General features: G+C 37.9%; 1 protein-coding gene across 3 annotated transcripts in view; it reads right to left on the bottom strand.

The window, feature by feature from the left end:
- Window positions 1-16,413, bottom strand: part of dnc (phosphodiesterase dunce) — a 465,943-nt gene that overhangs the window by 305,213 nt on the left and 144,317 nt on the right. The gene's annotated exons all lie outside the window — the stretch shown is intronic.

The following is a 16,413-nucleotide window of genomic DNA, read 5'->3' as shown; positions in this document are numbered from 1 at the left end:
ACAATCACAGTCTCTGGAACACTATGGTTCAAAAATACAAAATTCTCTAGCGCTTTAACAACAGCGGCACCTGTGGCACGCCGTAACGGAAACAACATTGTATATTTCGAAAAACAACACGTCACCACAAAAAGAAATGTAAATCCTGATTTAGACCTAGGCAAAGGTCCGACTAAATCAGCCGAAATGACCTGAAAAGGTCTCTCGCAGACTTTAGGCTTCCCAAGCAGACCTGGAGTGGCTGATGTCGTGTGTTTATACGCAGAGCAAGTATCACAATTCTTAACGTACTCAACCACGTCCTTATACATACCACGCCAAAAATATCTGAGGGATATCTGCGATGAGTTTTGAACACACCAAAATGACCTGCAGTTGCATCTGCATGGTTTTGTTGCATAATTCTAAGGATGTCGTTCTTGTGGACTACCTCTTTCCAGTCGAACTCACTGAGAAGCTGGTATTTACATTTACTGTAACGATATAGTTTATCGTTCAAAATACAAAAATTCGGAAAATTTGCTGGATTGATTTTACAGCCATTAAATGTTTTGTCATACCAGTCATCTACCAAAACTTGTTGACTAGAGTTATCATTACGATCACCAACTACATCTACGTGTATGAGTCTCGACAAGGTATCCGGAACTACATTATCACAACCCTTCCTATGTTCGATAACAAAATTATACTGTGATAATCTACAACCCCATCTGGCGAGTCGTCCTGAGGGATTTTCTAAATTTAAGAACCACTTTAGGGATGCATGGTCTGTGATAATTGTGACTGGCTTGGAACCAAAATAAGCCTGAAATTTCTCCACTGCAAAAATCACAGCTAGAGCCTCGCGTTCCGTCGCGCTGTAATTCCTTTCGTTTTTATTTAGGCTCCTACTGACATACGCAATGGGATGATCGCAACCATCGGTTTCTTGCGTTAGCATACCGCCAACACCATATGCAGAAGCATCACAATGTATTTTGAATGGTTTTTCAAAATTCGGTACCGCAAGAACAGGTGCGGTTACCAACGCATTCTTCAATGTATTAAATGCTACCTCTGCCTGTTCGCTCCACTCAAATTTAGGTGCGTTCTTTCCTTTACTCGTTAGTCTATTGAGTGGTGCAGCGATGGTTGAAAAATTCCTAATAAAGCGCCTGTACCAAGAACAAGTGCCTAGGAAAATCTTTACCTCCTGTGCAGTTTTGGGGTCGGAAAGTTCAAAACTGCGGCAACTTTTCCAGGATCTGTGCGTAAACCAAATTCATCCACTATATACCCTAAATATTTCAAAGAGTTTCTAAAAAAATTACATTTATCAAAATTTATGGATAGTTGAGCCATTTTTAGTTTATCCAGAACTCTGTTAATAAAATTAAATGGGTTTCAAAATCAGCAGAACAAATAACAATATCATCTATATAACAAAATACTATTCCATTTTCAATATCACTACAAAAATTTTGATTAAATAACTGGTCCATTAACCTCTGCTGTCGTGCTGGTGCACCGCATAGGCCCAACGGCATGACTTTAAATTTGAATAACCCTCTACCAGGAACTGTAAAACTGGTTTTTTCCTGAGAGTCGTTAGCTAACGGAATTTGCCAGAAACTTGAACTTAAATCAATCGATGATAAAAACCTTGCCTCTTTCAAGCTATCTAGAATTTGTGGAATGTACGGTATTGAGTATGAATCCCCCTTGTCACTGAATTTAATTTCCTGCAATCTAGGCAAAATCTCCAGTCTCCATTTGCCTTTTTCACTAAAATTGCTGGGTTATTCCAAGGGCTTTCACTCGGAGTAACTACGTCCATTTCCAGCATCCTATCTAACTCTTTACTTAAGGCTTCCTTCTTTTCGGGAGAAAGTGGATATTGTTTTATTTTTATTGGCAAGGCATCACCGGTGTCAATAACATGTTCAATTAATTTTGTTCTACCCAATCCAATTTTCTCTGAAGAAATATCTAAAAATTTATTTACTACAGACTGGGCTAATTCTTTCTGTTGAGATGATAAGTTTTCAAAAGAAGTGATGGTATGAATTTGTTCATTATCAATCGCACAAATATTGTAAAATTGAGAAGGTGCCTTAATTAATTCTAAATTATCAAAAATGCCAGGGGCTAACTGAAATGTTTTCCAAAAGTCACAGCCAAAAATAACATCCGCTATTATAGAGGGTACTACAAAAAATTTTATTATGTGAGTTACGGAATTATAAGTAATCGGAATAAACATATAACCCATGCAATCAAGTTTGTCTCCATTTGCCACTGAAAATGTGGTATCAATACTGCTATGCAATTTATAACCGAATCTCAAAAAAACCTTGTGCGCCTGGTTACCCAAAATTGACGCGCAAGCACCGGAATCTAGTAAACCTGTAATCTCAAACCCGTCAACAAAAACCTTTAAATGTGGCCTAAAGTCTCGTTTATCCACTGAATACAGAACTGTGTCAGGTAAAAGGGATGTTTTGTTGTTAATGACCAAGTTCTTTACTTGTGTCTCTGCACAGTTCTTACTAATTAGTTTTTTGAATTTTTGTCCGGAGCGGGTTTACTAATCGCCTTTTTACTACAACTTGGACATGTCTTTACTGTAAAGTTCTGACGTCCACACGAAAAACATCTAATAAATTTCGGAACTGTCCTGCAAAATTTAAAGGAATGGTTACCCTTGCCGCACTTGTAACATAGTTGTTTATTTGTTTTCGAAAAATCAGTGCCTTTACTTGTATCAACCTTAGGTGCAGGTGTGACTGAAAGTGTGTTTATCTGTTTTGTCACTTGTTTGTAAGCAAACTCTGAACTTAAAGTTGCCTTACTGTTAGTAGGCTCAGAAAATAAGGCGGAACGCTGCCTCGCAGCCTCTAGTTTGCGACACTTTTCCTTCAACATTGCGACAGACTTAATGTCAACAAGAGCTAATTGTTCTGAGTAAAAAGGGCGAATATTATGTAATAAAATTTGTAACTTTTGTTCTTCGGAAAGTGGTGTTGACAACCTTGAAAACATGCAAAACATTACAGCGAAATAGATAGACACAGGTTCTTCAGAGCCTTGTGTTCTTGCTCGAATTTCACCTAGCAACCTGTAGTCATAATCTACTGCATCAAATTCCTCTTGTGACGTTGTAAATTTTGAACTACTAATTAGCGTTTCGCTTTTAATTAAAATCTATTTTGTTCAAAGTATGTTGGTGCCACCTAGCATCAAGGTGCAGAACTACGCGTGGGTCGATGTTCAGAGTTCATTCGAGCCACAATAGATGGCGTTTGCTTCGTTGTCAATCGTCGTAAAAATAAAACAAAATAATTAAATAAAACCATAATATCATTTGTTTATTGTTAAGTCATTAACAAAACGGTTCTTATAATATATCCTTAGGTTCCGCAAATATTCAAAAATGAATTGGCTTTATGATCAAACTAAATGGGAGCGGCCACACTCGGGTTGCGTCAGGCAACACCGATAGGTGAGATTTAGAATTTTCCTGGAGTCAACATGTGAAGACGAATTTTTTTCGTTCCAGGAAAATCTCACTTCTTTTCGCCCATGGCTTCGCCTGGGAAAATACAATAGTATAAAATTTAGTCATCCTAACGTATTTCAATGTTTCATCAATTATGGTGAGTGAAAAATCAAGGAATGTGGATTCGACAAAATGGCGGTTTGGTTAGAGAAAATCCTAATTTTATGATTTCATTCCAGTTCCAGTTATTTTATCTTCCCAAATAAATGAGGATAATGGGTTGTGGGTGGACTTCTGAAAACCATTGGTGGCCAGGAGTTCAATAGGTGAGTTGTGTTTGATCGGGAAAATTCCACGTGTCGAAATTTTCACACAGCACAAATTATAATCTTGTTTTTCTTTGTTACAGGGATTACGTTTTTACGTTTTTGATTTTACGTTTACGTTTACGTTTTCGGTTTTCGTATTTATTTCTTTTGCACATTCACGTTGACAACTTAATTGCTATGGATAAGACTTGGTGAAAATCTTTGTAATGAAACATTTCGGTTGTGAAGAATCAAATAAATTGAGTTTTGGATCTTGGCCGATGCCGTCCAGCTACCTTGCAGTCTTCGCACCTACAAGTAAGCAATGTTTGTATCCTGCAACAGTTTAGTGAACCTTCTTAGTGTATGTGTACAGTAAGAACCCTGTCTTTACTACTGAGCTTTTATTTTGAAACAATTTTATGAATTTTACTGTGTCATTGTCTATTCCATGCCAATGGCATCTTAAATTTAAAACATAGATCTTATGTACTATCTACCTAAGTCATTCTAATGTATCTAAATTAAGTCTTGGCATTAAGCTAGAATAACTAAGCATTATTAGCCATCATTCTGTATTAAGCGACCCCGGTAAAAGTTACATTAAAAACAATTTTGCCTAACATCTAGCAAATTTCATTTATAACACCTCATATGCATTACAAGGGAGTCGACGGCTAGCTTCTATTCTTTACTAGGTAGATAGATCAAGTAAAGTAAATTAAAATTATTTTTTTTCCCCTAATCTTTGTAAGGTGGTAGATTATTCCGTATCCGGGTATATTTCTATTCCGCCCAATTTACCACCCTTACAGTTTGTTTGTTAGTATGTTGGTTTATTCAATTTTTGTTTTGTTGGTTTGTCCTTCAATCACGTCGCAACGGGGTAACGATGTACGTGATTTTTTGCATGGGTATAGTTAAAGACCATAGGCTACTTTTTATCACGGAAAATCAAAGAGTTCCTACGGGGTTTTTAATACCTAAGTCAACGCGAACGAATTCGCGGGCATCAGCTAGTAGGCTATAAATTATATCACGCGGAGTTAGTCGCGTGAAAAAGCTAGCAATAAATAAGAACAATACATCATCATGATCTTCGATCATTAATCAGTTGCGTTCTTCACTGTTGTTTATATTTTTTTAAACACTGTTATTATAAAACTGTAAGTGCTATATAAATGCCTATCAAGCATGCAATTGAGAGATGATTATCGCGACAAGTTCCCACTACGTCACAATAACATAGAAAAAAACCGGTCTAGTGAGAGTTGGGCTCACACACGAAGGGTTCCGTATCATCGTAAATAACACATTTAATTTTTTTGTGAGGTAACTACAAATTCACGGTTTTCGGATTTTCCTTTTTACTTCTGCCTACCTGCCAATTTTAATGATTCTAGGTCAACGGGAAGTACCCTTTATTATCTCTCTCTCGTTTATATGATCTCTGGTAAATATCATCGGTATAAAAGTTATCAAATATCTAGGTCTAAACCACGAATCCTAAAAAGAACAAAATATTAAATAAGTAAAATAAGAAAAGAGGTTGATAACTTTGGAATCCACGGACTCTTTTGCCAAAGGAGCTCTGGTAGGATGTTTAGGCATGGCTCTCTTAACGATACAATTAAAAGAGCTCTTGCCACCATAAATATTCCTGCGCTCATTGAGCCGGCAGGGATTAGTCGGGATGATGGCAAGAGACCTGATGGATTGACGCTGGTTCCCTGGGAACGGGGACGGGCGCTAATGTGGGACGCAACTTGCGTTGACACATTGGCCCCGTGTCATATCAGGAAGACAGCATCAAGACCGGGAGCCGCAGCAGAAACAGCTGAAAACGGCAAGCGGCGCAAGTATGCCTCTCTTATAGAGAGTTACATTTTTGTGCCGTTTGCCGTGGAGACCCTGGGGCCATGGAGTCTTAGTGCTAAAATTTTTTTACGAGACATTTCACCGCGATTAATAGCCTCAAGTAAAATAATGATTTTCAGGCTACATACATGAAAAATTAGATATGTTATTTCTAACATATCTAATATTTAAAAAGACGTCTTACCTACAGTTATGTTATATTTTGCCGTTCAAATATCATAATACCTAATATATCTCCTTACAAGTAATAGTAGATGTCTAGCTAAAAAATCGCCAATCACATTTGCCTGAGAAGTTTTTAGCTTCTTAATTTCTTAGTCAAGAGGGTTTTCAGTTTTCACCGTCATTTAAAACACTACGCCAAAGTTCATAATACGAATTAAGCCCTTTCATATGATACCCCACTTGATATAATCTTACTTCGAAAATTGAAAATACTAATTTTTTGTTCATGACCACAATTTAATTTTTTTAATGTTATGTAACCACAAATTCACGGTTTTCAGATTTTTCACCTAATGTCTGCTATAAGACCTACCTAGCTGCCAAATTTCATGATTCTAGGTCAACGGGAAGTACCATGTAGGTTTCTTGACACACCGACAGACAGACAACAATATGATCCTATGAGGGTTCCGTTTTTCCTTTTGAGGTACGGAACCCAAAAAAAATTACTTCTAAACTACTAATAATAATATATGCTTCTAAATAAACGCTTGTCTGTCTAATTAAACATCCGTATCATTTAAATTTTAAACACATTAACATAACACTAACATTTTCCAACATAACAACAATCTTCATTCTCCAGAAAACTGTGTCTGATTGAAACATATTGTAAATATTTGTTCAGTATAACAGCAAATCAGTTTGGTTCGCAAACAAAGGATCCATTCTAGCTTATGATCGTTTATTCCCGATATACCTAGCCGGAATTAAATGGAATCTAAGTTGTGACCGCGACTCTACCCACGTGAATTTAGATTTTTAAAAATCCTGTTCTTTCTGGAATAAAAACTCCTACCAATCAATCTGCCTGCACGGGTCCTTCAATATTGACTCTGCCATTTCTAACGCGGTGTCCTGCGTGAGCGACGAATACTACGCGACGCGACGCTGCGAACGCGACGAACGCGATCAACTTAACGGCATACCGTGCTTGCGGCCTATATGGCAGTCTGCAGCCATATAGGCCGCATTACGTCGCGTCGTGTCGCGTCGCGTCGCGTCGTATTCGTCGCTCACATAGGATACCGCGTTACGTTTTGCACAAAAAGACACAGAAACTTTAAAAATCAGTATCAGAGTTTCATTTAGGTAAAACATAGCCAACAAATGTAAAATGTAATGAGTAAGTAATATTTTGTTTAGAAAAATGGTACACTCTAATTTAATTCAGCCAGTGTGAAACTATTAGGTAGGTAAAGCGAAATAGACTAGGTACTGTAGATTATTATAATCAAAAGTTACCTAGGTACCTACACCGTCTAGCATCTTCTGTAACTAATAATATATTTTATCATTTTAGACTTAATTGCGCACTTAAAGTTAATAGGTACAATGGTAAATGTAAATTTTAACTACCTAGTATAAACCGTGAGAGTTTATAATTATTATGTACCTACCTAGTATATTTCAGAATACACCATAACAAAATGCTGCTGACCGAGCGTACGTGCCATTACAATGATTCAAGCAGTGTGCAAACTAAACACGTTAATTTTAGTGAATAATTGATATAAAAATAATATAGTAAAACTTTAATGATTATATTTATACACGGCAAGGGCATGCACCTCATAACTTTTCGTAGATAATTGTGTGTTTAGGCAATTAATTTGTAACCGTATAACGGTTAGGGAAAAGGTTCTGACTTGTGAGGAAACCTGCATGCCTGAGAGTTCTCCATAATCTTCTCAAAGGTGTACCTATGTAATCTACCAATCCCCACGTCTTGTCAGTTGTTCAGCGCGGCCTAAACCATTCTTATTCTGAAAGGAGACCCATGCACACTAGTACAGTACGCGGCAGAAAGTAATGTACATCGACCTTTAGAAGGAGATAGCAGATTTGTAGAACATTGTCTCTGTCGTTGAGACCGACAAAACATCATATAGGTATGAGTGACAGAGACAACGCTCTACAAAGCCGAAATATCATTCTAAAGGCCGATGTACATTACTTTCTGCCGCGTACTGTAAATGGGTTGAGATGATGAATGTTTTTCAAAAATATAAAATACGTAATACTATATAGGAGTATTCGCTTCTTGGCTGGTGACATTCATTACATTCGTAAAAGTATAGAAGTAAATGGGAGAAACATGATAAAAACAAAATATATACCTACAGCATCTTTATCTTCAAGTAGCAACACGTGCAGATGTAATTTAGTGTATTTAGAAATGAAAAATACGGTTTCTTTAATGTTGCGTAGGTATATAGTATTGCCAAGAGCATAAATACTAGATGGTTATACGTAAATCATCTAAAGTTAGAATTTTCGACGTCATTCATTCCTTTTAGCTAAATAATTTAACGATATTGCTATTTAGTTTTAATGGGAATCTGTCAAAATAAGTTTACAAGTTGCCAACTATGAAATCTACTAAAATCCGCAATTCAAACTGATAGGTTTTGGTTTAGATTCGGGAGCGTCGGTTAGAGACATTGCCACTTGAACTTTTCAAATCATATACATAGGATAAATATACAAATACCTAGTGAAGCTTTTGATAACAAGAAACTTTTGAAATTAAAACCTCGACTAAACCGTTTTAAAATCTTATTACCGTGCTAAGGATAAGTAGCCACATTCCAAACATTCTAGGTAGGATAGTTTTAAAGGTACCAAAGAGGGTAATTTTGTATTCAGAAGGGTAAAATAGGGTACTTTTTATTAACCAACATAAGGACGCTGGCACAAGGGAATTGCGGGGCTCTGAGGGTTCTCATTCAATAACTCACATTATGGTTAGTAAGGCTCCGAAATTTGGAAGAATAGTACAAGTATTTTGGCCAACGTCTCTGAATTACGAGAGCAAAAACTATATCTTAGAACTAATGTGTATAATAATATAGATGCCAGATTATTTCTGAGATGAAAATAGCATGTATTGTATTGTATGGTATACTTTATTTGTTCCATATATGTAATAAATTAATTTATTACATTTACCTAATAAATTATAAGTATGTATATACTTATAATTATAGCACCCGGCATGCTGCCACATCTGCTGCGTAAAGGTCAGGTGTTTCAGTGGATCAAATAATGAAAACTGCAGGCTGGAGCTCAAGTTCCCAAACGTTTGCTAACTTTCATAATGATTGTTTTAGCAGAGCTATTATGAATGATTCAATAGAAACAAATGATTCATATTACTCAATAACATTGTTTATAATTAGAGGAATATTTATGGTTTGGTAAATTATAATAAAAAAATTATAACATTTTCTTGGCATTTCTTGACATTCTTGAATAATATTGGCATCAAATTGGCACTTATTCGCGAAATACCCCGTGGTATTATTTTCACGCCTGATATGCGATACTAACAGCACTTTTTGTTTCAGGGGCCTCAACGGGCAGCGCCTGCTCTGCAGGCCTCCTGGTTGCCGCTGTCGGGGCTCCGCGCGCTTATAGACGCTATTGTGTAGTGTTTTAGTGTTTTTATTTTTACGTGTTTCGAAGTATGAACCCCAGTGCTTCTCAAGGTGAATACCTAGAATGCCCCCACTGTAGCGATGGCAGGCAGTTTAAGGGTCGCAAAGGCCTTAATATTCACATCGCACGTTGTCACGGACCGCCTACACGGCCTCTTACTTGCCCAAATTTGATGTGCGATCAAACCCAATCAGGAAGCGATAACCAGGTACCATTTGAAATTTTATTATCCAAATACAGTCAAAATATTCCATTAATAAAACGCATTCCGCGAGGAGCTAGGATATCGTTAGCTAGATCCTTATCACATACAATCCAAAATGTGCTATCAAATTCACTTTTAGATTGGCAAAACCTCTTTTTTTTTGCATATAGACATTTCTATGTTAATAAGTCAGAAATCGGGTCGCTATGTACAAAATTAAAAAAAAATAGTTTGGCTGATCGCGTTTTTCCAATCCCTGACTGCTCATTTCGAACACAAAATTACAATTTGAAGAAAATTGTGGAAAACAAGGTTATGGATGGGGATCTTAAAAACGCCGCCCGCATTTTGTTTTCTAGTGATACACTGGCTCCATTCAATGATATAACGCTGGAAGCCTTACGTGACAAGCATCCCTTACCAAATACCGATTCTGTGCTGCCAGATCCACCTTCTAACACTTCTTATTTACAGATAAAGGATGAAGAAACTTACGCTGCGATAATGTCGTTTTCTAGTGGCTCTGCTGGTGGCATGGACGGCATAACGCCACAACATCTTAAGGATCTTGTGGGAGTTACTGCTGGGGACGCCGGCAAGGCGCTACTGAGCGACATTACCAGACTATGTAATTTCATGTTATCTGGCGAGGTAAATTCATCCTTTCTACCATTCCTTTATGGCGCGAGGCTTTGTGCTTTCAATAAGAAAGATGGTGGCATCCGTCCCATCGCTGTTGGCTGTACTTTTCGCCGTTTGGCGTCAAAATTAGCGTGTAGTCACATAGTCTCTACCCTAAAGGATAAATTCCAACCTATTCAAGTTGGATTCGGCAGTAAAGGAGGTTGTGAAGCAGCAGTTCATTCGGCTCGTACTTTCTTAACGAATGGCGAGGTTGAGGTACTGCTGAAAGTAGATGTAAAGAATGCTTTTAATTCTTTGGACAGGGCAACTTTGCTGACAGAAGTCTCAACGCAACTTCCTGAAATTTACCCATATGTTTGGCAATGTTACAGCTCTGCTTCTAAATTATTCTTTGGAGATAGCGATATTAAGTCTTCTGTAGGCGTTCAGCAGGGGGATCCTTTAGGTCCGGCCCTGTTCAGCTTAGGGATCCATAACCATATCTCAAATTTAACATCTAAATTTAACATATGGTATCTTGATGATGGAACCATTGGGGGCAACGTGGATGACGTTCTAAAAGATCTTAATCATATTAAGCAACAGTTTGGGAAAATTGGTTTAGAACTTAATTTTTCGAAATGCGAATTGTTTTTTACAGAAAAACTGTCGCAAGAAAGAATTCTATTGGCCTCTGAATTATTCAATGAAATTTCACCTAATATTAAAATACTTGATAAACGTTCACTTTGCCTTCTCGGTGCTCCTCTTTATAATGAATCCATACAACCACTCTTGGATCAAAAAGTCAGAACATTTTCGGCTAATACCGACAAATTGGGCACTCTAAATTCTCACATTGCATTTTCGATCCTAAAATATTGCCTTTTTGTACCTAAATTAATTTACATTCTCCGCGCGAGCCCAATTTGGAAATTTCATGGACTACTCGATAACATGGATGCCACCCTTAAAAGTACACTAGAACAAATTCTAAATTTAACTTTTGATGAGCACTCCTGGAACCAAGCAACTTTACCGGTCAAGTACGGTGGCATCGGCGTGAGGAAAATTTCCAGTGTAGCTCTTCCGGCTTTTCTGTCCTCTGTGCATAGTATAAAAGAGCTTAGCTCTCAAATTCTCAAATCCAATTCATCATTGATCTATGCCGCAGAGGCCCTAGAGAGTTGGAAGGTCAGATGTCCCAATGTCGACATCCCGAAGGAACGTACTACACAAAAACTTTGGGATTTGCCATTGGTTCAACTGACACATACGAATTTGGTTCAAAATCTTACAAGTGACAGAGATCGTGCCAGGCTTCTAGCATTATCCGAAAAGGAATCTGGGTATTGGCTGCATGCCTTGCCATCAAAAAATCTCGGCACACTTTTAGATAACGAAAGTTTTCGTGTGGCTCTAGGTCTCAGATTGGGAACACCACTGTGCCATCAGCACAGATGTCCGTGTGGAAAAGAGGTTGATAAATTTGGAATCCACGGACTCTCTTGCCAAAGGAGCTCCGGTAGGCTGTTTAGGCATGGCTCTCTTAACGATACAATTAAAAGAGCTCTTGCCACCATAAATATTCCTGCGCTCATTGAGCCGGCAGGGATTAGTCGGGATGATGGCAAGAGACCTGATGGATTGACGCTGGTTCCCTGGGAACGGGGACGGGCGCTAATGTGGGACGCAACTTGCGTTGACACATTGGCCCCGTGTCATATCAGGAAGACAGCATCAAGACCGGGAGCCGCAGCAGAAACAGCTGAAAACGGCAAGCGGCGCAAGTATGCCTCTCTTATAGAGAGTTACATTTTTGTGCCGTTTGCCGTGGAGACCCTGGGGCCATGGAGTCTTAGTGCTAAAAATTTTTTACGAGACATTTCACCGCGATTAATAGCCTCAACTGGTGACAGAAGGGCTGGCTCATTTTTTGCGCAGCGGATCAGCCTGGCTGTCCAGCGCGGAAATGCAGCCAGTATTCTTGGCACCATTCCACGCGGTCATGATTTATATAGTAATTAGATAAGGCTAGCCTTAAGTTTTATTGTATTAAAAAAAAAATAGTATGTATATAAATTTTTTAAAATCTTAAATAACGATTTATTGTGTTTCGTATAAACCGTATATACGTACCGTAAAATATACTACCGCTACTACACCTTACTCAGTCTTGGAGAGATGAAAGAAATCTTTATTGTCATTACAATTTTTCGTGCATTCATAACTTTAAAAAAAACTAAGAGTAGGTATTTTATTTGTGTTTTTTAACTTTACTGTAGCGGCAAACCACAGACAGACACATTTTTATGATATAAGTATGTATTATATATTCGAATGAAGCGACTCATATAATTATGATAGAACTTCACACAGGTGAGATAGTTCGATCATCAAGAATCCCCTGCTTGTACTTACCTACCAAAAATCGGACCCGGGACGTTCCACTTATATAAGCTTACAGAACTCACCACTGCACCATAAAGGTCGTCAAAGTCTTAAGCTTTATTCGTGTAAAACGTTTTTTAACCAAAAGATATTTACTTACAAATTGAGTTTTCCGATCGGTACGGAGGTAGATACCTACCATTGCTACTAATTTAATGTCATTCTGATACGAAGGCCACCTAAAAGAATTTATAGCGCGTGTCAGATAAGACAAATGGCAAAATTATGTTATCATAGTAGCTATCTATGGCATAAGCGGCAAGTACAATGCTTCTGTAGCAACATTGAATAACTTGGATACTTCCTTCATAAATATTATATCAAAATGAATATCTTTCTATTCTATTTACTTAATACGCACATAACTCCGAAAAGTTTGAGGTGCATGCCCGGGATCGAACTCCCGACCTCCGATTATAAGGCGGACGTCCTAACCACTAAGCTATCACAGCCTATGCTTTCGTGTATCATTAATCCAAAAGAGTTGAACCTTTATACAATTGTTGCGTGAAGGTTTTTGGCACAGTACTATCAACTTAAAAATTAAGTGGCGCGCGAATATTTAAAAGACCTCTCTAACGTAGACCCTCACAAAGATTTTTAGAACATCCGATCGAACCCGGGCGGATCAATAAATCAGATTTTATTCCTGAGTGACCTTAAAAAAACAATTTAAAAAACTTTTAATTAATTAAAATATACATAATTATATTTCATAAGCATAATAAATAGGAGTGTCGAGTCTTCTCATTTCGTAGAAACTAGTTTTCTACGAAATGAGAAGCGGGAGACTAATTTTGAAACATGTTGATATGAAACATGTTTAAAAAGAATAAAAAATACAACTGCTCGCCGACGAAAAATAGAGGAATTTCTTTCAGCGACGTAATTAAAACAGGATTTCGACATGTATACCTACACCAGAAAAAATATTTTGAGGTCAAAGAATTAAGCGTGTGTCGCAAGTTTTTGTGAACATCTCGAAACAAAGAATTTAGTGGCTAACCTAAAACCGCTATAACGTATGCACATTTCGTAACTGTTTACTGTACGTAGTAGGTATGACACTCAACGACTATTATTTACTATATATAATATCATCATGATCAACCCATCGCCGGCTCACTACAGAGCACGGGTCTCCTCTCAGAGTGAGAAGGGTTTTGGCCATAGTCTACCACGCTGGCCAAGTGCGGATTGGCAGACTTCACACACCTTTGAGAACATTATGGAGAACTCTCAGGCATGCAGGTTTCCTCACGATGTTTTCCTTCACCGTTAAAGCAAGTGATATTTTAATTACTTAAAAACGCACATAACTCCGAAAAGTTTAGAGGTGCGTGCCCGGAATCGAACGCCCGACCTCCGATTGGAAGGCGGACGTCCTAACCACTAGGCTACCACAGCTTTAATGCAGCATCATTAATATAATGTTATTTATCACCTTCTTCAATAAAAATAATAATATTTGCCTACCAGTTCGATCACATGTGTTCGCGTATAATTAATGTTGTTGGCACTTGCGTGTAGGTTTCTGACAAAGTACCATCAAAGTATATGTGGCCGCGAGTTGCATTGGCACACTTACGAAGAAACAAGTTATCTACATAAAAAAGAAGAAACTGACTAACTGACGTAATATAAACATAGTACAAACCACTTAGTAATAGACATAGAAGTTTTTGCACGCACTAGGTTTTCTATACTATATTGTAAACACACCCTCGACATTCATATGATATCGAGAACATTATACTTAAATCGAGCGGGACAAGGACAACGATTTACATAATACTACTAGGAGTACCGTTATGTTACGAGCGTAGGAGGAGTAAGCCTGCGGTCCAGGTGGGGGCGACCAGCGTATAGAACAAACTCTAGTTACAAGAAATTGTAAGGAAGACGCCTGGACGTGTCCTAATCGAGAGCAGGTGCCAAGCGGCATGGAATGTATGGCATCGCGACGCACCCGCTCCCACCTGGGCCGCAGGCTAAGTGTTGCTTCTTTACGTAGTAATAACACAAAATACCTTTCTTATTTTGTGGTAGTACTTAGTATTTTATGCTATAACGTAAGAAAAAACTTCAGATATTCCACACGAGCGAAGCCGGCATGGATCTGATCAATTATGAGTACGTACTTTTAATAATGCCCATGCAATCCAAATAATTCAAGCGACTAGGTAGTCAGCAATATCTAAATTGAAAAATTTTGTATTCACAAAAAAATAACCATCACCAATTACTTTCGAAACTAGTAAATTAACATTATTATGATATATGTACCTACTACTATCATTAGAGAAAAAAAAATGCTACACCGAAAAGAAAAATTGCAAATAGCTTGGCTTTTCTCACAAGAGTGTTGTCGTACAGTGCTCAACTAGTTTCATACCCGTGGACGTGACGCATACCAACTCAATTAAGAATCGAACTTTGTTTGAATAGGGTGCGCTCGGGAGCTCTCGAAGGAGGCTCCTCTTAACTTCTAAAAACAATGTTAATTATTATTAACCAGCTCGTTGGAAAGCCTTGAGCAGAGTTGTTAGCTCTATTTGCATGTTCTACTACCTTAACAGGGAGTGTCCTAAGGAGTAAACACGTTATTTCATCCTCCCATTTCTACCGCCGTACTGCACGCTACCAAAAGTAATTTCACCCTCATCACCTGGTGTACTCCGACCACCTGTTGCGCCACTTCTTTTTTCCACGCTCATACAAATTGTGGAACTAGCTACCGTACATTTTAAAATGAGGTTATTCAAGGAGCGGTTCAACATTATATTTCTAAAAAGCCAGCAACGCATTAGCAACTGGTGCTGCAAATATTCACGGGCGATGGTACCTAATCACTTAACATGAGCTGACCCGCCTGCTCGTTTGCTCGCTATATTTATCTAAATATATAAAAGGAAAAGGTAACAGACTGACTGACTGATCTATCAACGCACAGCTCAAACTACTGGACGGATCGGGCTGAAAGGCATACAGATAGCTATTATGACGTAGGCATCCGCTAAGAAAGGATTTTTGAAAATTCAACCCCTAAGGGGGTGAAATAGGGGTTTGAAATTTGTGTAGTACTCGCGGACGAAGTCGCGAGCATAAGCTAGTATTTTATAATGAATTTCTGAAAAGCCAGCACCGCATTAGCTACTGGTGCTGCAAATATTCACGGGCAATGGTACAATCACTTAACATAAGATCGTGGGCATAAGCTAGTTTTTTATATAGGTAATACTAGCTTATGCTCGCGACTTCGTCCGCGTGGACTACATAAATTTCAAACCCCTATTTCATCCCCATAGGGCTTGAATTTTCAAAAATCCTTTCTTAGCGGATGCCTACGTCGTAATAGCTATCTGCATGCCAAATTTCAGCCCGATCCGTCCAGTAGTTTGAGCTGTGCGTTGATAGATCAGGCAGTCAGTCAGTCAGTCAGGACTTTGAATTTTATATATAGTATAGATTAAACAAATTAAAAGCTGAATTCAGTAGTAACAAAAATATGTGCTTAGTATGTACATATTTTTCTTATTCATGTCAGCGCTTTCCCATCAACTTTAGATCCTTCGAACCGAGCTTACGATACGTGATCCAAGTACATAATCATTTGCACATGAGGTTGTATATTACTTTTTATTATAATGTTAGGATATATCGTACAGTAGATGGAAGAAAATTCATTCATACAGAGTTAAGTGATTACAAGATATTTTATAAGTAATTTAAACTTATAATATTATATTATACGACTACTTACCAATAGTTGTAAAAGGTTTAATTTGATTTACGTTCCG

This window comes from Maniola hyperantus, chromosome 5 (assembly GCF_902806685.2).
Source record: "Maniola hyperantus chromosome 5, iAphHyp1.2, whole genome shotgun sequence".
Taxonomy (NCBI): domain Eukaryota; kingdom Metazoa; phylum Arthropoda; class Insecta; order Lepidoptera; family Nymphalidae; genus Maniola; species Maniola hyperantus.
The sequence above is the reverse complement of the archived record's forward strand: the minus strand, read 5'-3'. Positions and strand labels throughout refer to the sequence as shown.